Source organism: Lepus europaeus, chromosome 6 (genome assembly GCF_033115175.1).
Source record: "Lepus europaeus isolate LE1 chromosome 6, mLepTim1.pri, whole genome shotgun sequence".
Classification (NCBI taxonomy): Eukaryota; Metazoa; Chordata; class Mammalia; order Lagomorpha; family Leporidae; genus Lepus; species Lepus europaeus.
The window spans coordinates 63,729,692-63,744,324 of record NC_084832.1 but is presented as its reverse complement, the minus strand read 5'-3'; the positions used below and the strand labels follow the sequence as shown (position 1 = coordinate 63,744,324).

At 45.5% G+C, this 14,633-nt stretch overlaps 1 pseudogene; it reads left to right on the top strand.

The window, feature by feature from the left end:
* Window positions 1-2,661: 2,661 nt before the first annotated feature.
* Window positions 2,662-3,261, top strand: LOC133762099 (elongation factor 1-alpha 1-like; annotated as a pseudogene).
* Window positions 3,262-14,633: the final 11,372 nt, after the last annotated feature.

Here is a 14,633-nt window from a genome sequence, read left to right as displayed (position 1 = left end):
ATTCAATAGATCAAATTTAAAAAGTGGTAGATAGTGCAACAAATTTGGTGAGACAGAAGAAATAATATCTGTTCTAGAAGACAAATCTTCAGAGAATTTTAATTCAGACCAAAAAAAGAGAATAAATTAGAAAAAATGTTTTAAATGTTCACGATTTATGTGATACTATCAAATGACCTAACATATAGGTCTTAGGAGTTCCTAACAGTGTGGAAAGAGAATGGATTAGAAGGCCTATTCAGTGAAATAATTACAGAAAACTTCCCTAATTTGGAGAAAGAAAGGGACATTCAAGTACAGGAAGCAAAGAGAACTCCTAATACACATGACCACAAAAGATCTTCACCATGACACATTATAGTCAAACATTCAATGGTAAAAAATAAACTATTCTAAAATAGAGAGAAATGCCAGATTATGTTCAAAGGATCTCCAATTAGACTCACAGCTGATTTCTCATCATAAACCCTACAGCCTAGGAGAGAATGGAGAGATATAGTCCAAGTCTTAAAAGAAAAACACTGTCAGGGCCAGCACTGTGGTGTAGTGGAAACCAAAAGAATTTGTCACTTGTTCAGCCTTACAAAGGGTGCTACACACAGAAACATAGAAAGACAGTTATCATTATGAAAGAATGTGAAGGCAGAAAATATCCCAGTAAAAGTACAAAGGAAATCCAAAGCAAAAAATAGGACTATTTACCAAAAAATGGCAGGCCCAAGTCATTAGTTATCAATAATAACCTTGAATGTAAATGGCCTAAATTCTCCAATTAAAAGACACAGACCAGCTGAATGGATTAAAAAAATAAGACCCATCAACTTGCTGCCTACAAGAAACACACCTCATCAACAAAAATACACAAAGACTGAAAGTGAAAGGATGGAAAAAGATATTCCACACTAACAGAAAGCAAAAATAAGCAGGTGTAGCCATCTTAATATCAGACAAAATAGACTTTAACACAAAAACTTAAAAGAGACTGAGAAGGACACTATGTAATGATTAAGGGATGGATTCAACAGGAAGATGTCACTTTAATAAATGTATACACCTAAAGCCAGGTGCCTGGCTATTTAAAATAAATGTTAATGGATCTAAAGGGAGATACACAATACAATGGTAATGGGCTTGGGCTGGGGCTGGCACTGTGGTGTAGCAGGTAAAGCCCCCACTTTCAGTGCCAGTATCCCAGATGGGTGTCAGTTCGAGTCCCAGTTGCTCTACTTCTGATCCAGCTCTCTGCTATGGCCTGAGAAAGCAGTAGAAGATGGACCAAGTCCTTGGACCCCTGCACCCATGTGGAAGACCCAGAAGAAGCTCCTGGCTCCTGGCTTCAGATTGGCACAGCTCCAGCCCTTGCAGCCATCTGGGGAGTGCACCAGCGGATGGAAGACCTCTCTCTCTCTCTATTCTCTCTCTCTCTCCCTCTCTCTCTCTGTCTCTGCCTCTCCTCTCTCTGTGTAACTCTTTCAAATAAAAATAAAATATTTTTTTAAAAAATAGTAATGGGGAACTTCAAACACCCTACTTTCACCAATGGACAGATTAACTACACAGAAAATCAACAAAGAAACAACAGAGCTAATCTACACTATTTACCAATTGGACCTGATATCTATAGAACCTTTCATCCCACGGTTGCAGAATACACATTGTTTTTATCAATGCATGGAATTTCTCTAGGATAGACCATATGCTAGGCAATAAAAAAAAAATCTCAGCAATTAAAAAAAAATTAAATCATACCATGTATCTTTTCTGAAAAGAAGCTGGAAAAAAACTCAAGAATCTAGAAAATATACCAACACATGGAGACTGAACAACATGCTCCTGAATGAACAGCGGGTCACAGAAGAAATCAAAAGGGAAATAAAAAAAATTCCTGGAAACAAATGAAGATGACAATACAACATATCAAAACCTATGGATATAGCAAAAACAGTGTTAAAAGGGAATTGATGGGGCCGCTGCCTGCAGTGCCAGCATCCCATATGGGCCCTGGTTCAAGATCTGGCTGTTCCACTTCTGATCCAGCTGTTACTATGGCTTGGGAAAGCAGTAGAGGATGGCCAAGTTCTTGGGCCCCTGCACCTATGTGGGAGACCTGGAAGAAGCTCCTGGCTCCTAGCTTCAGATCGGCCCAGCTCCACCCATTGCGGCCATTTGGGTAGTGAACCAGCAGATGCAAGATCTCTCTCTCTCTCTCTCTCTCTCTCTCTCTGCTTCTCTGTGACTTTGCCTTTCAAATAAATAAATAAACCTTTTTCTTTTTAAAAAGGGGGGGGGGAACTGATGACTGGATAAAGAAACTGATACATATATATGGTATGGAATACTACTCAGATGTAAAAAAGAATGAAATCCTGTCTTTTGCAACAAAATGGAAGCAACTGGAAACCATTCTACCTAGTGAAATAAACCAATCCCTCCCCAAATACCATGTTTTCCTTGATCGAAGGTAACTTATAGAATACCAAAAATGTAACAGAAGTGAAACTGACATTTGAGATTCGATGGATGTTTATCACTATGTTCCTAAATCTGTATATATGAATTACTAGAAATTCATTTACCTTAAATTTAAAAAATTTTTAAAGTTTATGGTCTTTTTCACAATGGGTTTGCCACCAAAACAAAGTGTCATGAAAACCACTGCTATATCAAAGCCAAAATGGGAAAAGAAAAGCCTCATATCAACATCATCACTGGACATGTAGATTTGGGCAAGTCCACCACTACTGGCCATCCAATCTACAAACATGGCATCAACAAAAGAACCATTGAAAACTTTGAGAAGGTGGGTGCCAAGATGGAAAAGGGCTCCTTCAAGTATGCCTGGGTCTTGGATAAACTGCAAGCTGAATATGAGTGTGATGTCACCCTCGACATCTCCCTGTGGAAATCTGAGACCAGCAAGTATTACATGACTATTACTAATGACCCAGGACACAGAGATTTTATCAAAAACATGAGTACAGGCACATCTCAGGATGACTGTTCTGTCCTAATTTTTGCTGCTGTTGTCTGGGAATCTGAAGGTGGCATCTCCAAGAACAGGTAGACCCATGAGCATGCCCTTCTGGCTTAGAAACTGGGTGTGAAACAACTCACTGTTGGTGTTAACAAAATGGATTCCACTGAGCCATCCTGCAGCCAGAAAATATATGAGGAACAGTTAAGGAAATCAGCATGTACATTAAGAAAATTGGCTACAAACCTGACACAGTAGCATTTGTGCCAATTTCTGGTTTTAAATAAATGATAAACCACCTATAATTTCACTTATAAAACCAGTCTGGTGAGGCTGCCTCCTGCAACGCCAGCATCCTCTATGAGTGCTGGCTAGTGCCCTGGCTGCTCTACTTCTGATCCAGCTCCCTGCTACTGACCTGGGGAAGCAGTGGAAGCTGGCCCAAATGCTTGGGCCCCTGCTACCCATGTGGTTTGAGTATTAATGTTTAAGGGAATGAATATGGATCAAAGTAACTGGAAGTGTTCAGCTGATGCATCACTGTTCTCATCTTTATTGTTGCAGGTGTGAATACTGACACAGCTCTCTCTCCTCACAGTGAAACACTGCATACAACCAGGCCAGCATAATTTCTGGTGCTCTGACAGAGGTGTGCTGATAAAGAGTTGGAGACAGAGAATGAATCAGCAGACAGAGGATCTCTCTTTCTATAAAACCCTTTCATATAAGTAAATAAATCTTTTTTAAAAAGTCTGATTTTTACATGTTGCCTTATAGAGCAACATGCTAAATGTTTGTCATAAAATAGTTTCAAAATACAAAACTTTATAATATGCTAAACTGTTACATATCCATATTCTATGTATGTTTTTACACTTGTACCACATATGTAAATATCTGTGAAAATAAATATTATTGTTCTGCAGGTATGAACATTTATATAAAAACTGTATCATGATACACAAGCATGCACATTTTTAAACATAAATACTTCTGCCATGGCATTCTTGATGCCATTTGCCAGTTGGGGAGGAGTTTTGCCATCCTCTCTGCCAATCTTCCCCAGGAAGGGGTTGCCGTGGAGACCAGAGCTGAGGCTCTAGAGTCGACTTGCCTGGATTGGAATCCAGAATTTTCTCCTCCCCAGTAGCATATCACTGGGCAAAGTACTTAACTTTTCTGATTTTCATATTTAAAACAGAGGCAGTGGCAATCCCTAGTTCCTCAAATGGTTTGAGTATTAATGTTTAAGGGAATGAGTGTGAAAGTAATTGGAAGTGCTCAGTTGATGTGAACATCACGGTCCTCATCTTTTTTTTTTTTTTTAAGATTTTATTTATTTATTTGAGAGGCAGAGTTACAGAGAGAAGGAGAGACAGAGAGAAAGGTCTTCCATCTGCTGGTTCACTCCCCAAACGGCTGCAATAGTAGGAGCTGCGCCATTCTGAAGCCAGGAGCTTCTTTTGGGTCTCACATATGGTGCAGAGTCCCAAGGACCTTGTCCATCTTCTGCCTTCCCAGTCCATAGCAGAGAGCTGGATTAGAAGAGGAGCATCTGGGACTAGAACTAGCACCCATATGGGATGCTGGCAGATGGAGGCTTAGCACACTATGCCACAGCACCTGCCCCTCTCATCTTTATCGTTGCAGGTGCGAATCCTGACACAGCTCACTCTTCCCACAATGAAACAGTGCCTACAACCAGGCCAGCATGTTTTCTGGTGCTCTGCCAGTGGTGTACTGATAAAGAGTTAACAGCACACTTAAGACAAGGCTGTGGGCAGGGAGCTGTATTTGTGATGTTTGCCAAGTTCTACGGTGTAAAGGCTCCCACCATGGATGAGTTCAAGCCACCAGCGTGACTTCAGTGAATGAAAAGCTGAGAAGATACTGACGCCATAAACAAGAGTGTCAAATTAAGTCAACAACAGGAGTCACTGTGTACTTACTTCTCATGTGGGATCTGTCCTTAATGTGCTGTCCAATGTGAAGTGATGCTATAACTAGTACTGAAACAGTATTTTACACTTTGTGTTTCTGTGTGGGTGCAAACTGATGAGATCTTTACTTAATATATACTAAATCGATCTTCTGTATATAAAGAGAATTGAAAATGAAAAAAAAAAAAAGAAATAAAAGCTGAGAAGAGATGATGGGAGGCAACTCCTGCACACCCAAGGCAGAGTCGCTCCTTCTTGCAGAAACAAGGTTCTGTGGCTTCTCAGGCAGAGCACCAGGCAGCCCAGCCTGATGAGCTCCTGCTGAGGAAGAGTCCACTCCCACCTGGGAGGTTAGGAAACTGTTGACTCTAAAGCCCAGAGTGTGGGGCATGAAGGAGCTCTTTAATCAAGTGCTAGTACTCGGCAGGGGTGGGGGAAGGGGCAGTGCACGGGGGTGGGTGCCACAGTCTAGGGTAAGATTCTATTTTGGGGTCATGTGGCCATATGCTGCTTTAGAGTTCACTCTGATTTTCAACATGTAGCATTTTATACCACACGTATCTACTTAAAATGCACACATAATCATTTCTGCATCTTTCCATAGTTTTCAAAATGATTCTATTTAATAGCTGTGTCATTCAATTAATACTCCTAAATGCAAGGAATATGTGAACAAAAAGGACAGTTAAACCCTTGTGTAGCCATTCATACAAGTCCCTTCGAGTATTTGCAAACAAATGACAACACTGCCTTTGCTTATTCGGGTACCTTGGTCTGTAAACATTTATCACTGGGCAGTCAGTGTCTCTAATATTGGCCACAGAAGAGGTAATGATTTTTGGAACCAGGGAACACGGAGCTATAAAAAATGGCATAAACATAGTCAAGGAGCAAGAATTTCAAAAACTGAGCATAGCCTTAAATGTTGACAAGCAGAGTTCCCACACTGCAGCATGAGGTGACTGTGGATAACAATAGTATATTGCTTATTTCAAAATAGCTAGACGGAAGGATGCTGAGTGTTTTTGTCAAGAGTCAGCCAGGTTAAATGGCAGTCAGGTTGGTCCAGGTGGAAATGAGGAGAGGGAAACCTCTTTGAGAGGGTACAAAATGTTTGCTTTTCTCAAAAGTGATCTTTAAGAAGATCAAGGTGCCTTTAGCAAGACAAAAGTGCCCAAACAACTCTTCTGAGTTTCCAGGTTTTTAAAAAAATATTATTTATTTGAGAGGTACAGTTACAGACAATGAGAGGGAGAGACAGAAATGTCTTCCTTCCACTGGTTCACTTCCCAGATGGCCACAATGGCCGGAGCTGCGCCAATCTGAAGCCAGGAGCCAGGTGCATCTTCCCAGTCTCCCATGCGGGTGCAGGGGCCTAAGCACTTGGGCCATCTTCTACTGCTTTCCCAGACCATAGCAGAGAGCTGGACTGGAAGAGGGGCAGCCAGGACTAGAACCAGCACCCATATGGGATGCTGGCATTGCAGGGGAAGATTAACCTATTGTACCTCCATGTGCTGGCCCCTGAGTTTCCAGTTTTATCATGAGAATAGAAATAACTTGCTTCTGATGGCTGTTTTGTTTTATCATGATAAAGCATGAGCAAGCTAGACAGGGCAAACAAGACTACAACTTTGGCCTTTTGATGGGTTTTGTCCCCTCCTCCTAACTGATTGGTAGCTGCTGGTCTGGTTTTTCTTCCCCCAAAAGTGTGCTTTAAAGACTCAGACTCTCACAGTTCAGGTGGTCTGCCTCTCTTGGAGACCCCCTCCCAGCCACTGCAGCAGGAGATTTCTGACTTAAATAAATCTTGCTTCTCTCTCTGTCTTGTCCACGGGGAAATTCTTTCATGTGAGACAAAGAACTGAGGTCATCTTTCTCTGCCACCATTTCAATGGTAACATTTTCACCACAAAGTAATGATACATGTTTGAGGAGACAGGTATGTTTATCCTGGCTGGAACATTACATGGTGAGCACATGTGTTGAAATAGCAGAGGGTATCCCATAAATATCTGTACAATTTTTATGCATTCGCTAAAATTTTTTTTTAAATAAAAATAAACTGAACCCTGAGAAATGAGTAGAGAACCTTCCAATTTGGCTAATAATTTTAGAAAAAGAAAGTTCAGGATCTGCAATTGTGGCACAGTGTGTTAAGCTACCACTTGTGCACATGAGCACCGATTTGAGACCAAACTGCTCCACTTCCAATCCAGTTCCCTGCTAATGCACCTGGGAAGGCAGAGGGAAACAGCCTAAGTGCTTGGCCCCTGAACACAGGTGGGGGTTCACGATGGAGTTCTGGGTTCCTGGCTTGGGCCTGGCCCAGAACCAGCCACTGTAAATGGAAGATCTCTTTCTCTTTCTGTCTCTCTTTCAAAGAAAATGAAAACAAACATTTTACTTTTTAAAAGAGAGAAAGTTCATGAAGGTACTGGGGCCAAAAATAGGAAGAGGAATTGAAAGGGCTGCGATGTGCTGTTTACTTCACGCTAGAGACTGTTCGATGCTTTTCCGGCATTACCTCATTTCAGAAGTCACAGTGGGGAAGGGAGACCAGTGGTTCACTCATGTGCCCAATCACACAGGTGGGCCTTCATTCCCGAGTCGGGAGTGAAGGAGGATTGGGAAATGGAGGCAGGGAGTATAAGCAGTTCTTTCTGGAAGCTTGATGGGGAAAGGAGAAAGAGCGAACAATAGGTATATAAAGTAGAGGCACAGATTCGCCACTTTTATAATAAATAACGATCAGCTCCTCTGAGGTTGACACCGAAAAGCAGTTCCCAAGTGACCACAGGGCACAGAAACAGAGAGAGGCCACCCATCTCCTGGAGACTCACCCTTCCCTTGAGAAGCTCTTACTGATGACCTCAGCTCCATTCAAGCCCTCTCCTTTCTTCCTTTCATATCTGAGGCACAAGCATGAGATGATAAAAGGCATCCTTACCATCCATGGCACAGCTACATCAACACCGGAAAGTTTAAATGACTTTTCTAGAGGCAGGGGCAATGTTTCCTAACCTTTCAAAAGGTTATCCAAACTGCCCTGGACAACGGTTGAAACACACAGAATCCCAGGGATTGGATTTAGAAGTTCCTAGCCATGACCTGGGAATAGGTATTTAAAAATAATGCCAGTTGTCCTTAAATTGCTGCAAGTTCAGGTATCACAGAACTGGAGAATAACAAAGAGAAATCAACACAGCAGCATGATCCTCGGAGCCTGGCTCACAAGAAAAAGCCTACTCATAACCCCATGCTGGGGCGCTCGCTCTGCCCTGCAGGCTGGATGCTATCTTGGCACAGGCTAGCTATTTTTATCTCCAAAAAAAAAACCTTGGGCCCAATAGGGGGAGGCCCTTTGCCAAATTATAGCATGGTGAGAAATAAGGAGAAGACTTCTTCTATTCTTAGTATCTTTCTTTTTAAAAGTTTTTGTTTTTTTATCTGAAAACCAGAGAAAAAGAAATAGAGACAGACTGATGGAGCAAAGACAAAAAGCCTTAGACCCACACTGACCTCTCACCTCCACACAGCGAGCAGGCCCCCATTTCTCTGCCCTGCTAATACAGCCCCATCCCACCCTGGCCAGCCCCGCCCTGCGTGGACTGCTGGACACTCCACTATCTGAAGAGTCCGGCCATCGGCCTGAGCTCGCCCCGCTCCTCCCAGGCTCTCTCCCCGCAGCTCAGCAGCTCGGCCCCAGAGTCCAGCCTCAGCCTCAGCCCAACCCCCTACCAGCCCACACCGTGATCTCGCAGGACCGTCAGAACTAGCCCAGGCTCTCCCTCTATCTCAGCAGCCCAGCTTTAGCTCAGACCCCTCAGCCCCTTCCCGCCACTTTGTGCTGTATAAACCGCTGGTCTGTAAGGGAAGGGGCCCTCTCTCTGCTGTGTATTCGCTGGCAACTCTCTGCCGTGTGTTCACCTGGGAGTTAGCCCCTCCCTGGCTTTATTCTTCTGAATAAACCTGGTCTGGCTGTGGCTTTATACTCCGTCTCTTCTTTCCTGACACAGAGATCTCCCATCTACTGGTTCACTCCCCAGATGCGCAAAACAGCTAGGGCAGGTGGAAGCCGGGAGCCAGAAACTCAATCCAGGTCTCCCACAAGGATGGCAGGGACCCAAGTACTTGAGCTATCACCTGCTGCCTCCCAGGAAGCTGGATCAGAAGCAGAGCCAGGACTCAAACCCAGCCATTCTGCCATGGGATTCAAGCATCTTAAGCAGCAGCGTAACCATTGCATCAAGGGCCTCCCCTCCATTTGTAGTATCTTTCAAAGACTCAGTTACTATTTCTTCACTAACATATCACAAAAGTTGTCTGCCTCATGGACAGGGTGTAGAGCTGGCCTGCCCATCTACTTCTTGTTGTCCCTCCTGCAGTAGGTAGTAGCCAGCTGTCTCCTACAGGCCATCAGCCTCACCGTGCCTTAGGCCTGGGAAGGTGACCACATTGTTAGGTAGGAAGTTATAAATTAGCCTATGTGTGAGAAGGACCTAAGGCAAATAAAACATCTGCTGAAGCTTGGAAGTAGTCCAATATTTTACACTACAGAGTCCTGCCCAGAACCCAGTAACTTTAGAGGTGGTCCCAGCCTGATAACACTGAGTAGTAAAACCCTGGGAAGAATTTGACCTATTTCACACCCAGCAGACCCTCTGTGCAGGAGATGAAGGAGGGGGAGGAGAAATGACTGAAAGAACTGGGCCCAGCTCCCTTAAAAACCCCAGTCTGAATACAGACTGCACGCTCAGCTCTTTCATGAGCCCACCCCACCCCCACCCCACCTGCCCTGTCAAGTGTGTCCTCTCCATTAAACTACGTAGCCTTGCTTTCCCCTGAGTGACTGGGCACTCGCTCTCAGGTTCTGTCTGCAGAGATGCCCATCCGCTCTGACGGATATCCCACCCTTTCAACCTTGCTACCTTGCTGACCATTCCTCTCTCACATCTGAATTCTCTCTTGCATGAAGACAAGAACCTACTGCACGCATCCCTGCTAACGATATGTCCAGGTTTCCCGGGCAGAGCCCTGACCCAGTCCTCTGAGCCCAGACGTCCACTCCTGGTTTGGTGGCTTTCAGTCTCATCCATTCACTCCCAGTCTCCTTGCCTGTGAACAAGCAAGCTAGAACAGAAACACGACTCCACAAAAGCAGGCAGTCTGCCAGCCATTTATATAATAACTTCCACTTATCAGGCAAATCGCTCCATGATACTGCACGCACCATGTCAATTAGTCCTCATAGCAATCCCATCGGGCAGTTTTGAGGAATGAGGAAAGTAAAGAGATTTAAGTGAGCTGACCAGAGTGATCCACCTCTGGAGAGCAGAGCTGGGTCCTGACGTCCATCTGTATAGCTCCCGCTCCTGCTCCTAAAGAGGCCACATACCTCCTCCGGACACGTGGATACCCCACCCAGCCACTGCTGACCGTGTTAAGAAGCAGAGCTTTACCAAGAAAGTTGGTCAGTTTCAACATGACAACAACACTCTCGATACTCATATTTTTCACCCTTTTTTTTTTGAAATGAGGAATCTGCTCTCTGCAGCTGTGTACTAATTGTGCTCTTGTGCCTGTAACCTGGTTCGAAAGAAGAAACATTTCCAAAAGAAGCAACCACATCTACAAAGGCACAGTTGGCCTCGAACAGATCAACCCATCAGCAAATGGAAAATAGCACAGAGGAGTAAGTTTCACATCACTAGCACAGCAGCCCCCAGACATCCTGGTGGAGCTACGGATTTCAGTATAACCCAGAGAACGGGCGCTTCAGAGCCTCTGCTCCACATTCGCTCATCTCAATTTGTAATTCCAAAAACTCTGCCTTAATATATTCCCTTTGAAAAAATAAAAATCACTTCACACATGGGCCTACGTGGTTGCACATCCAGGAAATTGTCTACCGTCTGCCTTTTCCGGTCCTCCAGTGCAGGACTATTTCCCTCCCTGCCTGCACACTCCCTCACAGAGAAGCTGTGAAGCTTCAGAGACCAAGGGGCCACTGGTTCTCCTGTCAGTCACCCTAGTGAGGGATTAACAGCAAGGGCTCTCGCATGAGACTGCTGCTGAGAATCCGGGCTTCCTTCCTTGTCACCTGAGTGACCCTGGGCAAGTTCATGCCTTCCGTAACCTTTGGGCACCTCGCTGTTCCTCCGTGGCCACCGCTCTGACCCACGCCAGCATTACTGCACCAGTCTCACTACAGCCGCACCTGCCCTACTCCATATGGCTGCTCTGCCCACATTCCTCCCTGCACGTCCGCCTATCAGCTCAAGTCTGAATCCTTGGGTGTGGGGATGACAGGTTCCTGCAAGGTCATCCTTCTCTCCATGCCATGCCCCAAATCTCCCTGACTTCTCGTCACTCCTCTCCCTGCTCTCCCCACGCTGGCCTCCTTGCTGTTCCTCAGACATGCCAAACACACCTCTCCCTCAGACCTCTGCTTTTGCTACTCCCTCTGCCAGCCATGATCTTCCTCCGGAACCCACGTGGCTCACGCCTACCTCTCCTGCAGGTTTCTGCACAAATGGAAGATTGTCTTGCCCATCCTGCTAGAAATAGTGGCCCTCATGGCTGCCTGACACTCCCTGGTCTCCTTTCTGAGTGTTGGCAGAGCGCGTAACACCCTCCAAACTGAGCAGGAATCTTGAGACCAAAGATGAAAAGGATGCTCCATGGAGGAACAGCAGAGTTTAATGGCGCAATTTACACAGGAGGTTGGGGGGCAGGAGGTCTGAGCAACTACGGCAAAGCTGATTTTGCACATCACTTACAAATCAGTGGGGAACTGCAGGTTGGAGCTGGTGTTACAGTATTTCTGTACTAATCTTGAGGAGTAGCCCCTTGGGCATCCTGATGGGCCGTCCCACCGTATCATCACTCACACACGCTCTGTGACAAGAGAGCGCCCCCAGCTAGGCAGACAGGTGGTCAGTGTCCTCAGAGAGAGTAAGACTCAAGATAGAGCCACCACGGTTTGTCATCACACACCTTCCTATTTCATTTCTCCCCTACCGCTACTGTCATCTCCTACCGCTATTTCTTTGGTGACTGTCTTTTCCCAAGTAAGCTCTGTACAGGAGTGAACGCCAGTATCCAGGAGAGCAACTGGCACACAGCAGGCCCTCGACACATCTGTCTAAAGAAGGAGCAGTCTGCATGTGGCAATCAGGACCCAGATCACACAGGGCCTTTCGATCCTGGGAAGGACTTTGGGCTTTGTTTTACCAGTGAAAGGAAGTCACTGGACAGTACATAACCTGACTTACAGCTTGAAGTGATCACTTGGGCCATGTGTGGAGGGAAGACCGTACTCGGGGTAAAAGCAGCATCAGGGGGCGCCACTGGAGGCCAACGTGACCGCCAAGCAGGAAAGATGATGAACACTTGAGCGAGGGTGAAGAAAAGGTGAGATTTCTGGAATATATTCTGGAGTGATAGCTGGTAGAACTTGTTAATACGCTGGGTGAGGAGTTGAAGAGGATTTAAGTTTGGGGCCTCAATCCTCCTGAGCCTGTCTCGTCTTCTGTAAAATGGACAAAAAGAGAACAGACTGCTGGAGAAAGGACCGTGGAACACGTGCCTAAGACCTCAGTAGCTGTGAGTTCTTACTACTGCTCCATACTCTCTGCCTGCGCCGTAAACAAGCTTACAAAAATATCCACCCCACGGAGACTGCGGTGGAAAAGAACTTCACCTCCCTCCTTTCCTAAGGGATTGGCTTTTACTTTATGTAACAGAATACTTAGTAGTATTGGAACATTTTACTTGCACACAAATAAAAGGATTTCTCATATTTCAAATGAATTATAAGGCTCTTTCAAGTTGAGTTTGTTCAATCCTTAGCAGAAAAGACTAATTAAAAGCTGAAATTACAAACCTCTGCTGATTAAAAATCAATCGAAACATAAGATAAAGTACATCTGAAATAATAACGATGGTTTTTTAAAACCAGACATTTACTGCATTTTAATGCACCAGCAGCTAAAGTAGCACTCTATCCGGTTCAACACAGGACACCTGGCAACCCTATTTGTGAGTGTAACTCTGCTTTCGTGAAGGCAACACCCAACCTTCTTGGCTGTGTTCGTCTGTCCTCATTTCCCCCTGGAGAACTTTTTAAACTTAGTACAGATATCATTCCCCCTCTATTACAATTTTCAGCTTCTCTCAACAGGTCGCCTACTCTGGCAAGTGCTTACGGGTTAACCAAGTATCTACTTTCAAAATCCCCCAGTGGTTGCCTCCAGGCGCTGTCTGTGGGGAAGTTAGCAGTTGCTCCAGACCCTTGAGAAACTTTCTTGCTAGCATTTCCTTCTGCCTCACCAGATCTCCCCAATTTTCGATGATCAAGGTCTCCCTCTTAACTGGAAACCAGCCCCTCCTCTTTCTGGCTCCCAGAGAGGTGAATGAGACTCTCAGAATATGGGATCCCATTCCACCCTCCTTCTCCTATAACTGAACTCCTTAAATTCTCACGCTACCTGGGAACTTACAAAGGCAACCTTGAATTTGAACTGGAGCTGGAAAGACTTCCTCAATAAGAATTTGTCCCACCTTTGAGTGCGATACATGACCTCCATAGTTCAGCTTTCTCTGTTTGAGGTTTCAAAGACACTCTTACATCTAAAAGGGAGATCCAAGAGCCAGCAGCCTCCCCAGGGAGCTTGTTAGAACTGCAGAAATGGAGCAGGCCTTTAACCTAAAGGCTAAGACTCCCTCATCCCACAGTGGGTTCGATTCTCAGCCCAGCTCCTGACTCCAGCTTCCTGCTAATGCAGATCTTGGGAGGCAGTGGTGAGGGCTCAAATAACTGGGTTCCTGCCACCCACATGGGAGAGAGACCTGGATTGAGTTCCTGGCTCCCAGACATTTGGGAAGTGATCCATAGATGGGAGCTAGTTGTCTGTTTCTCTGCCCCCAAAGTAAAATAAAACAAGAAATGCAGAATCTGAGGTAGCATTCCAAACCTACTGAATCAGACTCAGCTTGTTAACAAGATCCCCCAGGTGATTCGCAAGCATCTGCAGAGCTGAAAGGCAAAAACAGTGCTTGTGTTCTTCCTATGGCTGTGGAGAATTCAGACAACTTGCCCTATTAAAAGGTCCTCACCATCCAATCTTACACCACTTCCATCAACACCCCTTGAAGTCAGGGCCTCTTTTCTGGGTTCCTTTCCCTTCTTGGGGCCATCCCCCGACTCCTCTGCTCAGGCCAAAGCTCATCTCTTGGGCCACATTCAACGTTAGCATTTCTTTAAGGGCTGTGCTTTTTGCTGTACTTCTTCCCAGGCTGGACCTCTAATACAGAGCCGAGTGCTGCTGCCCCCAGGCACCTCGTTTAACCTGTCCTGGGAGAGCCCCTCGGAGCTGAGCCTGACTCCTCAGTCATGTGCCCTCAGCCTGGGTCTGAGCGAGCCTGTGGCATGGCAGGGCCTTGGGAGTCCCCTTTCCCATTGCTCACCCTGAAGTCAAGTTCCCTACCCTGCATGACTTCCTATCCCTGTTCCCCTTTTTTCCCAGCTGTTCCCTACAGCCCCAAGAGACAACCAGAATACAGTCCAGTAACAGCTGCTTTTAAAATGGGAGATACCCAGGGAAGGGGAGAAGGAGGCTGTTTAAGAAATGCCTCCATGAGGCTGGCGCTGTGGTGTAGCAGGTAAAGCCACCACCTGCAGTGCTGGCATCCCATATGGGCACGGGTTCAAGTTG